Source organism: Eptesicus fuscus, chromosome 5 (assembly GCF_027574615.1).
Source record: "Eptesicus fuscus isolate TK198812 chromosome 5, DD_ASM_mEF_20220401, whole genome shotgun sequence".
NCBI lineage: Eukaryota > Metazoa > Chordata > Mammalia > Chiroptera > Vespertilionidae > Eptesicus > Eptesicus fuscus.
Window position 1 is genome coordinate 74972829 of NC_072477.1, and position 15654 is coordinate 74988482.

At 43.0% G+C, this 15654-nt stretch overlaps 2 pseudogenes; one reads left to right on the top strand and one right to left on the bottom strand.

Annotated features, from left to right (window-relative positions):
* The first annotated feature begins 5999 nt into the window (after nt 1–5999).
* On the top strand, nt 6000–6966 carry LOC129149044 (ribonuclease 4-like; annotated as a pseudogene).
* A 6449-nt stretch (nt 6967–13415) lies between these two features.
* Nucleotides 13416–13658, bottom strand: LOC114229637 (thymosin beta-4-like; annotated as a pseudogene).
* Nucleotides 13659–15654: the final 1996 nt, after the last annotated feature.

Consider the following 15654-nt stretch of genomic DNA (forward strand, 5'->3'; position numbering starts at 1 on the left):
ACTGCCCATTATCATGAAAACATTAACCCTGTTGCCCAAACAATGGAGTCCCAACCCAGACTGCATTGCTTGCCCGTAATTCCTACTTCCCCATGTAATCTTTGTCCCTATATTCATAAACCAGGGAACAGCAAACTAAAGGCCCCCAAAGATAGAAAGCCAAAATTACATTAGACACACAGACAGAAATCTCACTAGCTAAGGGTTTCTGGTGACTGATGCCCTGAGAAGGAGAGCAGGAAGAGTACATTCTGACAATCTCTGTCCCATGTTCAGCCTCAATGCACATAACTGGGCTTCCCCAAAGCAGGACATGGCCCATCTTTAAACAAATTAAACCAAACAATAAAGAAACACAAAACATCAACAGAAACGCTCTTATGCAGGTGTGCACAATGCACTAACATTTACACCACAGAGTGCCCTGCATTAAAAAACCACCGAAGCAGAGCAGTATCTCCTGTCTGTGGTTTGGGGACTGTCCCTCCCCTGAATCTCAGCATTGGCCCAAATAGACTATTTGGGGAAGAATTCTACCTAGGCCTAGAATTTTTGTTTCCCATCCTCGGAAAGTCCTTTGTGACTCTGTTCCTGCTCAGTCCCCCATATTGGAGATGTCTCGCACTGTGCTCAATCCCCCATTTTAGAGATGTCTCACACTCCCCGAGATCCATTTTGTCCCTCTCTGGCCAGTTCCCATGTGGGAGAACGGAACAGCAGATCAGAACTCCACACTCGCTTTATATGTCAGACCTTTCCCAGTCACATATACCCGACCTCTGAGGATACCCAACCACCAAGATGGTATTTCCACCTTGGCCCGCATGAGACTTGCCTGGTGCTGGGCATGTACCCTCTTGGTATCATTTTCGCCACCTTCCAAAGAAAAACAGTCTCAGGCTTATCTATGGCACCCGCAAAGAGACAGGGCCCAGGCAAAGGGCCACCCAAAATTGGGTGGGACGTGCCTACCCTTCAACCAGGGTCCCTCCCTAGTCTGGGCACAGAAATCCCAGACAAGCCCCCAAGTTTTGAGAAATGGCTCACCTGTCTCAATTTCAAATGATGGGCTGGGAAACAGAAACATGGCGAAAATGAGACTTTTAATAACACTCTCGAGAGTGGGTGTCCATCATGCGGCACACAAGTGGGGAGGGAAACATAGACTATTTATTAGTCCCTCCTTCGTTTCCTCGTTGGCTGAGTCCTATGAAGTCACCTGTTTCTTTATATATCACCTAGGTCTTGCTGTCTCCCATTTGGGCCATTTAAAATATTGGCTGAGATCTTTTCTTTTTTTTCTTTTTTCTTTTGGCTGAGAACTTTCTAGTTGACTCCACCTCCCTTTGTTTAGTTAGGGCAGTGGTTCTCACCTTCCTAATTTCGCAATTCTTTAATACAGTTCCTCATGTTGTGGTGAACCCCAACCATAAAATTATTTTCATTGCTACTTCATAACTGTAATTTTGCTACTGTTATGAACCATAATGTACATGTCTGTGGTTTCCGATGGTCTTAGGCGACCCCTGTGAAAGGGTCGTTCGACCCCCAAAGGGGTCGTGACCCACAGGTTGAGAACCTCTGGTTTAGGGGAATTTTCTTGGAAAGTGTGCTATCAGCCATGTGCACAGCTCTCATACCTTCTCCCCACTGCCTACATTCTGTTTGCTCTAGAGCCGTGGTTGGCAAACTGCGGCTCGTGAGCCACATGCGGCTCTTTGGCCCCTTGAGCGTGGCTCTTCCACAAAATACCACTGCCTGGGCGAGTCTATTTTGAAGAAGTGGTGTTAGAAGAAGTTTAAGTTTAAAAAATTTGGCTCTCAAAAGAAATTTCAATTGTTGTACTGTTGATATGTGGCTCTGTTGACTAATGAGTTTGCCGACCACTGCTCTAGGGAAATTCAGTAACTGCCTGGCCACACGATGTTTCTTTTCTATAAAATTTGAATCAGAGGCATGTTTCTTACACTGAGCACCTACCATGTACCTGGCATTATGATAAGTACTTAACATTGATTTTATCCTTTATTCTTCCTAACATCCCTAAGTGAAAGGTATTATTATGCTCACTTACTTAAGAGTAATAATGCTGAGAGAGGTTAAGTAATTTCCCCAAGATCATATAGTTAATGTGGCAGAGCTAGTTCTTTGGGGTCACAGTATCAAAAGAAGTTCTTATTGGGAATCAATGTCGTAGAGTGGAGAGAGGCTTTGGGGCAAGCTCTGACCAAAAAGTATGTGTTGGGATGGTTTGGGGATCATTTCATTTTCTTTTGAAGCTACAGCCTTAAGATACACTCATTGATGTCTACAATGGACTTCTGTTGGTAAATATTTGTTGATGTCTTGTTAAATTAGTTGGTTATTGTGGCTGAGGCTGTGGGTTTGCTCTTGCATGAATAGTTTAGGTCTTCTCTGTAGCCAGTTATCTTTCTAAATCACTAGAGGCTCAGTGCACAAAATTCGTGCATGGGAGGGTGGCCGGGATGTACCTCAGCCCGGCCTGCACCCTCGCTAATCCAGGACTCCTCAGGGGATGTCCGACTGCCGGTTTAGGCCCAACCCTAAACCGGCAGTTGGACATCCCTCTCGCAATCTGGGACCACTGGCTCCTAACCACTTGCCTACCTGCCTGCCTGATGCCCCTAATAGCTCCCCTGCCAGCCTGATCACCCCTAACTGTTTTCCCTTGCTGGCCTGATCCTCCTAACTGCTCTCCCATGCTGGCCTGATCGCCCCTAACCACCTCTGCCTTGGCCCCGCCACCATGGCTTTGTCCAGAAGGATATACGGAGGTCTCCTGGTCTAATTATCATATTACCCTTTTATTAGTATAGATATCTTGGACAGAAAGAAGCAAGATGAGAAAAGGTAGATAAAACCATGCAAAATCAAAGGTGAAAGATTAACCATGCAAGATTAGATTTGTGGAAAATATTCCAAAGTGTATTGTTGTGGTGAAGCTATTACCCAAGTGCTAAGTGTGCCTTTAAAAATTCAATCCATTAGTCTAAAGATGAGGAGATAATCAAGCATCATTTCTCCCTGCTCTCATATCTACAGCTATAGGTACTGGTATGTGACCTAGAGCTTTCTAGCTTTGTGTATACAAGCAAAAGGTGGCTGTGAATATAGGAGATAGCATTTTAAAGAATTAAGTTATGTTTGAAACTGGTATGCAGGTCCCTCATTAGCCATTTCAGTCACCCAGACAGTGTGACCTGCTATCATGAAGCAGCATCTTTGAAAACAAAGGACAGTTGTACCCATATACATCAAACCAGGACTTCAGCTACAATCAGCCTTCCGACTGCAGATGTAGAAATGGGCCTATATGACCCTCAAAAAACTGTCCTTTCTGTTTTGGGTTGCTCACTTCCTGTTGAGTCAGAGATTAATTTTATTTGCTCTAGTATAGTGACTTTCAATGGGTATGTCGCGAGAATTTTAAAAACATGCAATACCTGACTATTTAATCAGGAGCACTGACCACTTTTCCCTTAGATTGTCAAATTAAAAAAAAAAAAAATGACAACCAACACAATAGCTGCCTGGTGTGAATGAATCAAAATTATACCTATTTATTTTGTCAGACTGTCAAGTAATATATTTTCTGGTGTGCTGCAGAATTTAATAATTAGTTTATGTGTGCCATGAGATGAAAAAGGTTAAAAATTTCTGCTGTAGTGCCTCATTGCTGCTCTAATGCCTCCTTGCCAGGGTAAAGGAGATTCACCATTCATGAGTTCATGCCAATCCTAGGAGTGACCGTCATGTGGCCCCACCTAGCTAGCTGGTGTTGGTGAGCGATTCCCACTTCCACTCCTCCCCTATTCCACCCCTGATTAAACTCTGTTGCTAGCCAGAAGCAACTCTGAACATAAATGTCTTGAATATCCCAAATATTTTGGAAGTGGAAAGAGAGAGGCAGTAGAAGATGTGGAAAAAGCACTGATTTTAGAGCTAGATAGGCCTGGGTTTTCTTTCCTTGGTCACCAGAAGCAATGTTCTGACACTATATGGCAATGCTTTCTTTGTTGTGGCTCTGAAGGTTTCTGTTTAGTTTTTGTGTTGTTGTTTTTAAACTCTATAAAACATATGTTTATTTTCCACTGTCAAAAGTGCCAGCAAAATGATCCTGCAACTAGAGAAGACAGAAAAATAGCAACCGCTATTGACAAGACAGACACAGGATCAATGATGCATGCATGATGATGGAATATATCACCAAGGCCTAGTTTTTAGGTTGTGTATAGAAACAGCAAGGAAAAAAAAAGACATCCAAGTCCTCTTTTGTGGAGATTGAGCTGTTGAGATTTATTTTTAAAACTTTCTTTTATCAATCAATTCCATAAGCTTGGGAATCATCTTCATCCCCTATATCCATTCCAATTCATTTGTTCATTAATTCCCTCGTTTTGTTTATTAGTTCACTCAACCAATATTTACTATCTTCAGAGCACTTTGGCTGGATACTCTAATTTTTATTTTGTGGGTGTTTTTTTTTTAATAGGACTAATAAGATTTCAAAAAAGACTTGATTTTAATACCATTAATAAAAATAGCCCCATGAGTGAAAAGATCAAGTAATTAAGAATACAAATGGCCAATGTGTCCCTGGATCCTGGTGAGGCCTCGCTCACCTAGGTCCGGGTGAGGCCACGCGCCCCTGGGTCCGGGTGAAGCCGTGCCCCTGGGTCCGGCCGAGACCAAACCAGAGGGAGTCGGTCCTCCGTTACCACCATTTGTCCACCATCCAGAGCTGAGGGGTCAGTGCTGACATGTACACATAAGGAACTGGTGGACATTGAAATTGGGTCTCTAAAGAACTGTTGGTCCAGAAAGAAACTCACTACAGACTGATTCATTTGCCTGTCAGCATAACTATTATTGCTCGTCTCACATTCAGTTCTTATAAGTATATCTCTAGTGACACATGATCTCGCTTATCTAGGGGAAATGATGAACAACATAGACTGATGAACAAGAACAGAACCAGAAACAAGGAGGCATCGATCGGACTATCGGGCCTCAGAGGGAGGATAGGGGAGGTTGGGGGGAGGGGGGAGAGATCAACCAAAGGACTTGTGTGCATGCATATGAGCCTATCCAACGGTTAAGTTCAACAGGGGGTTGGGGCATCCGTGGGGAGGGGTGTGGGATGGGAATGGGGGGATGAGGACAAATATGTGACACCTTAATCAATAAAGAAATTAAAAAAAAAAAGAATACAAATGGCCAGTTTTTAAAATAGTCATGGGGATGTCAAGTAAGCATAGGGAATATAGTCAATAGCATTGTAATGGTGTCAAATGGGTACTAGGCTTATGGAGTGACCACTTTGTAAGATATATAAATGTCTAATCACTATGTGGTACACCAAAAACTAATATAATATTAAATATAAACTATAATTGAAAAATATTTAATTTAAAAAAATAGACACATGAGAGGGAAGCCTAACCCTAAACATTACTCTATCCTTTTTTTTACACCTTCCTCAATTCCCAGATTTCAGGAATTAAAACCAGCTCATAAACTCTCATTGGCATATCCTGTCTATCCAAACTTTTGGGAATCAGAGTCTCTAGGGAACCAAACACTCTCCAAAGATCACATGACTAGAGAATTTCCTCAAGAGACAGACAACTTCAGTTTCATTTAGATCTGCCTTTTCTCCTGTTTCACACCCTGACCATACAGGACATAAACACCTGGACATCCAGCCCATCAGTCTCTGCCCTGAGTCATTGTACTGGCTACAGCAGAGTCTCTCTATAAGAGAAAAGCTCTTGCTTTCAGAGAAGATCATGTTTGCAAACTTTTCACTCTTTGGGAAGCTGATGAGAAAAGTTGTGAGCAGAGAAGTGGGGAGGAAGAGTGGACTATAGAGTTGAGGAAATATCAACTTGCCATTCTCAACACCTCTCTCTGGTGCCCATTTGTTACCTTCCTTTCTCCTACCTCTTGGTTTCTCTCCAGGCACCTCCAAGGTAGTGATGGCTCAACAGAAGACCCTTTCATTGCTTCTGCTCTTGCTGCTTGCGGGGGCCTGAAGCGGTGGGAGCCATACATGGCAGGGATCTCCCTTTTCCAAGTCCTGCGCGGAAAGAGAGATGAACGAACCGGTTATAAGTGGAGGCGGCCAGGGATTGAGAAATAATAGAAATAAACAAAGAAGACGCAGAAATAGATTTAAAGCTGGGGGCCAGGTGGGACACCATTTTCTCTCTGATGGAGAGGCAGCATAGGACAACACAAGCCACCAGCGCGTTTATTTTTATAGGCCTAGATTTACATATCTAGTCTTGCCCCTGCCGACACCTGGGCTGCTATGAAGTCAGAACTGATTAACATGTCCAGCCTTATTGGGGAAGCATGTTCCCAGGGCGTGGCTCTGCCCATCGCCCTGAGCTCAGCTGACGGTAATTAAAGAGAAAATGCCCATGTGTCTTCTCAGGCGGCCCCCTACAGCTGCTGACCCTCCTGGGCCTGGAGCTGGGGCTGGGGCTGGGGGTGGTGTAGCCCTCTATGGCCAGCCCATGTACCAACAATTCCTGTGGCAACATGTGGATCCTACAGTGACAGTTGGCGACATTAAACACTGTAACTTGATGATGCAAAGATGGAGGATGACTCAGTTTCATTCATTGCAAGAAATTCAACACCTTCATCCACAAAGACATCTGAAATATTCGTATCATCTGCAGCACCATCAATATCTGGTGCAAGAATGGCAAGATGAACTTCCATGAGGGTGTAGTGAGTATTACAGATTGCAGAGACACAGGAAGTTCCCTAGCCCCCAACTGCAGATATGGGGCCAGGGCCAGCACTAGGCGTGTGGTCATTACCTGTGAGGGTAACACACCCCTCCCCCTGGCCCCAGTGCCTGTGCACTTTGACAGATACTACCCTGCAGGGGTTATAGCCCCGTGGTTGACCTTTAACTTACTCTTTGAATAGCAAGCAATGAGTAATGCATTTGAGCTATCTCAGGCAGTTTTCTCTCTTTACGTCCACTTCTTTTTCTCTATATAATCCATTCTTTTAAATATATCAAAGAGAAATGGAGGCATCAACCTATAATGGGACTGGGCTTTTCTATAATAATATTTCCAGCAAACTCTTCTGCTTCCTTTTATAATACGGTCAGCTTAACCCTCTGAGATCCTATCCTCTGGAATGTAGTCATTATATGTATGATATAGCATTTCAAGTATTTTAAGGTGCTTCCATCTCAGTTATCTCATTTTAGTACCACGCACCCCTGTGATGCTGATATTGCTACATTTAAGAGCCCAAAGTTAAAGGATTTGCTGACGAACATGAAGTTAGTGGAAAAGCTGAAGCAAAAAATCCACTTCAACTGCCTACTAATCCAGGACTTTTTCTACTTAACCACAAGGAGTGTTTTGAAAGTAACTGCTTTTTGGTATTCCCAGCAGTCAGCTGTTGGGGAAAGCATTAAAAATTTGGAAATATGAACTGGCAAAATGAGAGCTCTGTCTGTATAACAATAACCTTGTTATGTTTGGTTCTAATAAGATTATGACACAAAGAATTTTCTTTTTCTCTTCCCAAACTTTTGAATCACTGTAGCAAGTCAGAGTATTAAGAATGCCCTAGATCATTAGGACTCATTCACTCTTCCTAACTGGAAAGATTTTTCATGTTTTCCTTTTAATAAATAACTCAAGCCCAGCCAGCCTAGCTCAGTGGTTGAGCATCGATCTGTGAACCAGGAGATCAACAGTTCGATTCCTGGTCAGGTCACATGCCTAGTGGCCAGCCAGTCCTCATTGTGGGCCATGCTGGAGGCAACCAATCAGTGATTCTCTCTCATCATTGATGTTTCTATTGCTTTTCCTCTCTGAAACCAATTAAAATACATTTTAAATAAAAAGTCAAACTACAGATAGCTGTGAAGATGGTGCTATGGTTCTTTTTTTTCTTCTTCTACCCTCTTAATTATTTTCTAGTTTATAAACATGCACCAACACCTTAATACCCTCATAAACTGGTCCATGACAAAAAGTCTATAGGATCAATGACCAGGACACAGAAACATTTGTGTCATTTACTAAAGACAATTCTCACACCCCTCCCTTTTCCCTTTGAATATTTTGAAACAAATTGGGGAATAAGAAGGGAAGTATGTATCTAAGAGTGTGTGCGCGCGCATGTGTATATGTGTGTGTGTGTGAAAGGACTAAACTGAAAATACTTAAATTATAGCAGATATACATTGTTTATATTTAAGGTATGCAACCTGATTCATTATACATATGCATTGTGAAAGAATCACTACAATCACGCTAATTAATGCATCTGTTAACTCACATGGTTATCAAAAGTGACTCCATTTTGGACTGTTTTCATCTCCATTCTTTTCAACACTAGTGAACAGCATAGCTTAGCCCAGACAGTTTCTACTGAATGCATATTGCTTTCATACCACTGTACAGTCAAAAAATCATAAGCTTGAAAAATCATGAATAAAATTGTGATTCATTTTGGTTAAACCATGACACCAAACAAAAACTTAATAACCAAATTTCACTTTTAGCCTCTTCCAGAGATGGAATTGTAAACAACTCAATTTGGAATTTCCTGATCAGCACTGCTGAGGAAATCTGCCTGATAAGATTCCCCACCTTCCCCCGAATGAAGGTGTCCTTGTTTAAAATAAATCAGTCTTTAACTACGTAGTCCCACCCTCTTTCTGCCTATAAATCCTTCCATTTTGTACAGCTCTCCAAAGAGCCTTTCTAGTGCTAGATGGCATGCTGCCTAATTCCTGAATTGCTTAATAAAGCCAATTAGATCTTCAAACTTACTTGGCTGAATTTTGTTCTTTAGCTCCTGCCCCCAGGGCCTTGCCATTGCTTTGTACCCAGAAGACTGCCTTTGATGTATGACCCCTTTGCTCCAGGCTCTCCTCAGAGTGACCTCCAGTGTTCTAGATGAGGAGATAAACAGGTGCACATAGTAAGGCTGTCCCCTCTCCTCCCCTCTCCCCACCACCACTGCCAATCAGTTGAAACACTGCCCCTCTCACATCTATTCCTTTCTCACTGCCTCAGACTTCTTAGCTCTAAGAAAAGGGAAAGAACACTGACTCTGTTCTGTAGATTCACACACTAATCCCCACGGACCTGTGAACGTGAGTATGGAATCTGAATAGGGAAAGTTAGAGTTAGAAGGTTTGGTACTGAGCATGGCTGGGGAAAAGGCCCAGGAACACTGGAAGGGGCTTGCTTGACCTTCTAGGTGATAGAGTTGAGAATGCAGCGATCCAACTTGTGAGAAGCAAAGACAAGAATTTAACTCAGCATTAATGTTACTAATTCACACTTCCCTTCCTCCCCAATATTTTCAAACATAATACATTGAAGCAGCTTAAATCTTGGTCTTCTCATCCTCTTTAGGCCATTTGAGTGAGGGATAGGGTGCCACAAATGAGAACATGCCTATCCCTTATTCTGTGTCTGATAGAGCACTCGAGACCCCCAAAAGTGCTCTCATGCAAATTCCATTAGTCTCTCACAGGTCTGTAAGGGAGCTACTATTAGGCTCATTTGAGGACACCAATTGTGAGATATTAAGAATTAGGTTAGAGTTTCTATAGGGCCAGGTTAACTCCTTGTGGTAACTGAGGACAGGGAGCTGGTTTAAAGGGGAGAATTTTTCAAACATCTCTAGGCCCTGATTTTGACCAGAGCAGTTCCTGTGAGGGCAGTTTTAATCTTGGTATTTGGTTGCTTTGTTTTTTTTTTTTTTTGTTTTTCTTTTTAAATATTTTTATTGATTTCAGAGAGGAAGGGAGAGGGAGAAATAGAAACATCAATAATGAGAGAGAATCACCAATTGGCTATCTCCTGCACACTCCACTCTGGGGATCGAGCCCATAATCTGGGCATGTGCCCTGACTGGGAATTGAACCAAGACCTCCTGGTTCATAGGTTAACACTCAACAACTGAGTCATCCTGGCTAGGATTTTTTTGTTTTATTTTTGTTTGTTTGTTTTGTTTGTTTTTTCCTTCATTTTTTTTTATTAAGGTATTATATGTGTACATATCTTACCATTGCCCCCCACACCCCACTCCCATACATGCTCTCACCCCTCCGTGTTTTGTGTCCATTGGTTATGCTTATATGCATGCATACAAGTCCTTCGGTTGATCTTTGCTTTGAACACTATTTCAAAACTGCATTTCCTTTATGATGGTATTCTTAATGGCAAATCAAGATGACTCAGCATGATGATAATTAGGGAAATGGGCTCAGAGAAGGCAAGTGGGTAGTCAGAAGTGCTACCATGTTTCAGGCAGCCATTGGGGAAGTGCTATGAGGAAGTCAAGATGAGATAAGCCCCAATTGCAGAGTCCGTTTTAATTGCAGCCTAGGATTTCAGGGAGCCAAAGCCTTCCTGCTTGAAAATGTTTCCCAAGTCTACTCATCTTCTACATTCCCTTAAAGGGTGACAACCTTTTCTACTTCACAGACATAAAACTTAAAGTCCCATTCTCTTTCAGACACATTCTCTTATGAGAACCCATCTGGACTGTAAAACACTCCTTGTTTTGGGTGAAGTGGTGTTTAGAATTCTCAAAATAAATTTCATCTATATTCTCCATTTTTGTTGTTGTCTCATTCAGGCTCTAGCATTTTTCAGTTCTTGTAAATTTTATTATCTAACTAGAGGCCCAGTGCACGAAATTCATGCATGGAGGGGAGGTGTGTCTCTCAGCCCAGCCTGCACCCTCTCCAATCTGGGACCCCTCAAGGGATGTCCGACTGCCCGTTTAATTGGGCCTAAACGGACAGTCGGACATCACTCTCTCAATCCAGGACTGCTGGCTCCCAACTGCTCGCCTACCTGCCTTTCTGATTGCCCCTAATCGCTTCTGCCTGCCAGCCTGATCACCCCCTAACCACTCCCCTGACAGCCTGATTGATGCCTAACTGCTCCCCTGCCAGCCTGTTTGCCCCCAACTTCCCTCTTCTGCTGGCCTGGTCACCCCTAACTGACCTCCCCTGCAGGGTTGATTGCCTCCAACTGCCCTCCCATGCAGGCCTGGTCCCTCTCAACTGCCCTCCCTTGCAGGCCTGGTGCCTCCCAACTGCCCTCCCTTGCAGGCCTGGTGCCTCCCAACAGAACCTCCCCTGCTGGCCATCTTGTGGTGGCCATCTTGTGTCCACATGGGGGCAGGATCTTTGACCACATGAGGGCAGCCATCTTGTGTGTTGGAGTGATGGTCAATCTGCATATTACTCTTTTATTAGATAGGCTAGAGGCCTGGTGCAGGGGTGGGGGCCAGCTGGTTTGCCCTGAATGGTGTCCCGGATCAGGATTGGGGTTCCCCTGGGGCATGGAGTGGCCTGAGCAAGAGGCCTGTGGTGGTTTGCAGGCCAGCCACGCCCTCTGGCAACCCAAGAGGAGGCCCTGGTATCTGGAATTTATTTACCTGTTATAATTGAAACTTTGTATCCTGGAGTGGAGCCAAGCCTCCTGCTCGCTCCCTGGCCGGCAGCCATTTCTGTTGGGGTTAATTCACCTTCTATAATTGAAACTTTGTAGCCTGGAGTGGAGGCCTAGGCCAGCCAGGGAGGTGGAAAGCTTGGCTTCCTCCATTGCCGGGGCAACCCTGGCCTGCTCTCTCCAGCTCCATGGCTGCCGCCATTTCTGTTTGGATTTGTTTACCTTCTATAATTGAAACTTTGTAGCTTGAGAGGAGGCTTAGGCCTGCAAGGGCAGGCGGAAATCTTGGTTTCCTCTGTTACCTGGGAAACCTTGCTCTCTGTGGCTATAGCCATCTTGGTTGGGTTTATTTGTATATCTGCTCCTGATTGGCTGGTGGGTGTGACTTGTAGGTGTAGCGGAGTTAGATCAATTTGCATATTACGCTTTTACTAGGTAGGATGAGATTTATCATCTTCTAGTCTGGAACCAAATGGTAAAATTGAGCCTAAGTGTCTACATTGGCAGGGAATGCAGTTTTAAGGTGGACCTCATTTGAAGACACCAATTGAGGGCAGTACTGCAGTTATGTTTTCCTCTCTCTCCCATGGAGAACCACAGGTGATCCTGGTGACTGAGATGTCCTCCTCTCTGAAGGTCCTAAGTGCTCTCTTGCTCCTGATGTTCCCCTTTGTGTGGGCTCCATGTACACAGCCAGAACCTTTCCTGGAGGCAATTCATGAAACGGCACCATCTGAGCACTAAGCTGGGGATTCAATGAGTACAGATGCAATAATCTCATGAGAGAAAGAGAAGCTCCAAAAGTAATGTATACTAGTATATATGAGCCCAATATCCCTTCAAAATAATCAAGTGTTACTTAGTGAATAACAAAAAGGGCTACAAAGAGGACAGGAGCCACAGCTACTCTACTTCCTTGCCCCCTTTCCAAGTTTATCTCTCATAGAGGATAAAGGCAGACCTCAGCAGTGCTATGGTTGTGTTACAAGAGCAGGAAAGAGTATTCCACTCTCAGCAAGCTTGTGTGTGTGCGTGAGTGCGTGTGTGGGCGTGCACGCATAAGTGTTGGTGCAGGACACCCAGCTCCCTCCCCCAGCTGGGACTCAAGGTCTCTGTCAACAGGTCATGCAGTGACTGTGGCCAAACCATGTGACTTCTCTGAGCCTTAGAATTGTTTTCAGAGAAATGAAAGCCTGAAGAAAGATGATTTCTAAGATTGCACTCAGTTAAAACAATTATCATTGTTTTCTTTTTCTGAAGATCTTCCTCTCAATACTTCCCAGAAAGAAAGATTGGATCTCAATATATGATCTATTTCCTTAAGACCTTTAAATTTTTCAAAGAGCCAAAGTTGCTTTTGTGGCAGTATTCACCAATTAACTGCCTTCAGTTTAAATAAAAAACAAGTATCATTCACTCAGAAACACAGAAAGGGGGAGAAAAATTCTTATTTACTCCCACTCTCACCCTCCTTATTTCCTGTAAAAATGCCAGCAAAAGATGAATTTTTATCCCAATAAGGAATTTGTATATTTTTATATTAAGTGAAATGCACAAACGCCTGTCTTTCAATTTAAAGAAAGTAAATGTCTTTAGAGTAGAAGTTTAAAGCTTTAATGTAGAGCTGAGGTGACACAAACAATAAGCATTGCTATTTCATACACTTTTTTTTTCAGGTTTTAAAACTTTTTTTTGCATATTTAAAAAATTGTGAATTCCAATAATTAAAATCATTTGAACAACAACAAAAAGGCACCCTGATTAAACTGCATTTTACAGCCCACAGGACCCCTTGGACCAGTTTGGTTTTTACTCTGGATTTCACCCTCATCCCACCCAGCTTGTTCCTTCACCAACATGCAAGTTCTCCCCCTTCCCAGCCAGGCAGCCAGGCAGATGGGAGCTACAGGTGCAACCTTTGTTGTCACTTAAACTGATCCAACCTCTTTGCATCTTACAAAGTTTAACAGCTAAAAGAAGTAAAATAAGAAGGCAATGCTTGTGGAATATACAGTGCATATTGGCGGTGCGAGCCTCATTACAATTCGCCTGCTTGCTTCTCCTGTTCAATCGTTTCTTTTGAAGGCAGTGGATTTTTCTCTTGTGTTCTGTCTTCTTTAATTTCAACTTATCAAATTTCTCAATCTCAGTTATATTGGGTTTATCAGACATCGTTGCAGAGGGAAGCCAAGCGAGCTGCACATATGAGAGAAGTCTGATCTGTTCAGTGAGTGCCGCCGAGTCCACACGAATTTATTATGTTGATTTCTATAGTGAGAATAAACAATGTCAGCCTGTCTGGGGCTCCATCATCAATTCATTGAGTAAATAGAAATTTCAGGAATACAGTCTTATCAGAGATCCATAAATTAGAGATAAACCGAGGAATAGAGTTCATAGAACTAAAGGCTCTCATTAACTAATTTTGGGAACAATTCAATAGAAAGTAACTATTCAATTAGAAAGTTCCGGTGTATATTTCTCTAAGTTACCAAGTGGGTGGTAAATATTGAGAAAGACATAAAATAATAAAATTCTTGATAAAAAAATATAAATATGTTACTTATATATTCATCACCTATAAAAACATTGATGTTTTAGTGCATAATTCTTTACACTTTTATCTATGCTATGTATATGTTTTTATAAAACATAGGAAATTGTATACTATATGTATATGGCTTCAGATTCTGCTTTTTCTCTTAAAATGCATCTGGGCTTCTGTTAAAATTTAGTTTCTTAACCTAGATCATAGTGAACAAAGATATGTTCACTCTGGATTAATTTATTGAGTTTTAGACTTAATTTTGTTCATTTTCTGCTTGTATGTTATCTATATAATAAAAGACTAGGTGAGCATTAAGGCATCAGTCGCTATGATGTGCACTGACCACCAGGGGGCAGACACTCAATGCAGAAGCTTCCCAATAGTGGTCAGTATGCTCCCATGGGGAGCATCGTTCAGCCAGAAGCATGGAGTCCGCATGCATGTACACTGAGGGGATTGCGAGTGCACATGGATGGTGAGTGCAGCAGCGGTGGCAAGAGCCTCTCCCACCTCTGCAGCAGCACTAAGGAGCAGCCAGCTGAGCGGTAAGGAGCCAGCAGGTGGGTGGAAAGGAGCGAGGGGTCCCCGAGTGAGAGGGATGTCTGTCTGCCAGCTTAAGACCGATCCCTATGGTGGACATCCCTCAAGGGGTCCCAGATGGTGAGAGGCTGCAGGCCAGGCTAAAGGGGACCCAACACCTCCTCTCCCCACCACCAGTGCACAAATTTCGTGCACTAGGCCTCTAGTATTACTGTATATATAACAAAAAAAAGTGTATTAAAAATATGCATCTTATTTATGCCAAGTCAAAAAATATCTATATTACTCTGAATGGCTCTGTAGTATTTCTTATTGGGGATGTAGCATGATCCATCAAACAAATTCCCTATTTTGGATATTCATAGTATTTACAACTTTTTACATGTATGCATTCTAAAGTAAAAACCCATCTCACCCAGCTGGTATGGCTCAGAGGTTGAACATGGACCCATGAACCAAGAGGTCGTGGTTTGATTCCATTCAGGGCACATGCCTGAGTTGCATGCTGGATCCCCAGTAGGGGGTGTGCAGGAGGCAGCCAAAGGATGTTTCTATCTCTCTGTCACTCTCCCTCCACTCTCTCTAAAATCAATAAAAACATATTGGGGGGAAAAACACCAAAAACATCTAGTCCTCCCGTCCCACACACCAAAAGGTCATGGGTTGGATTCCCAGTCAGGGCACATACTTAGGTTGAGGGTTCCACTCCTCAGGCGGGACAACTATAGGAGTCAGCCAATGAATGTTTCTCTCTCTCATCAATGTTTCTCTCTCTCTCTCTCTCTCAATCAATCAATAAAACCTATCCTCAGATAAGAATTAAAACAACAAAACATCACATTTGCATTTATATTCTTAAAAAAGCACACATTTTTATTGATTTCAGAGAGGAAGGGAGAGGGAGAGAGAGAGAGATAGAAACATCAGTGATGAGAGAGAATCATTTATTGGCTGCCTCCTGCATGCTCCTTATTAGGGATCAAGCCTGCAACCCAAGCATGTGCCCTTGTCCAGAATCAAACCTGGGACCCTTCAGTCCGCAGGCTGATGCTCTATCTACTGAGGCAAATCCGCTAGGGC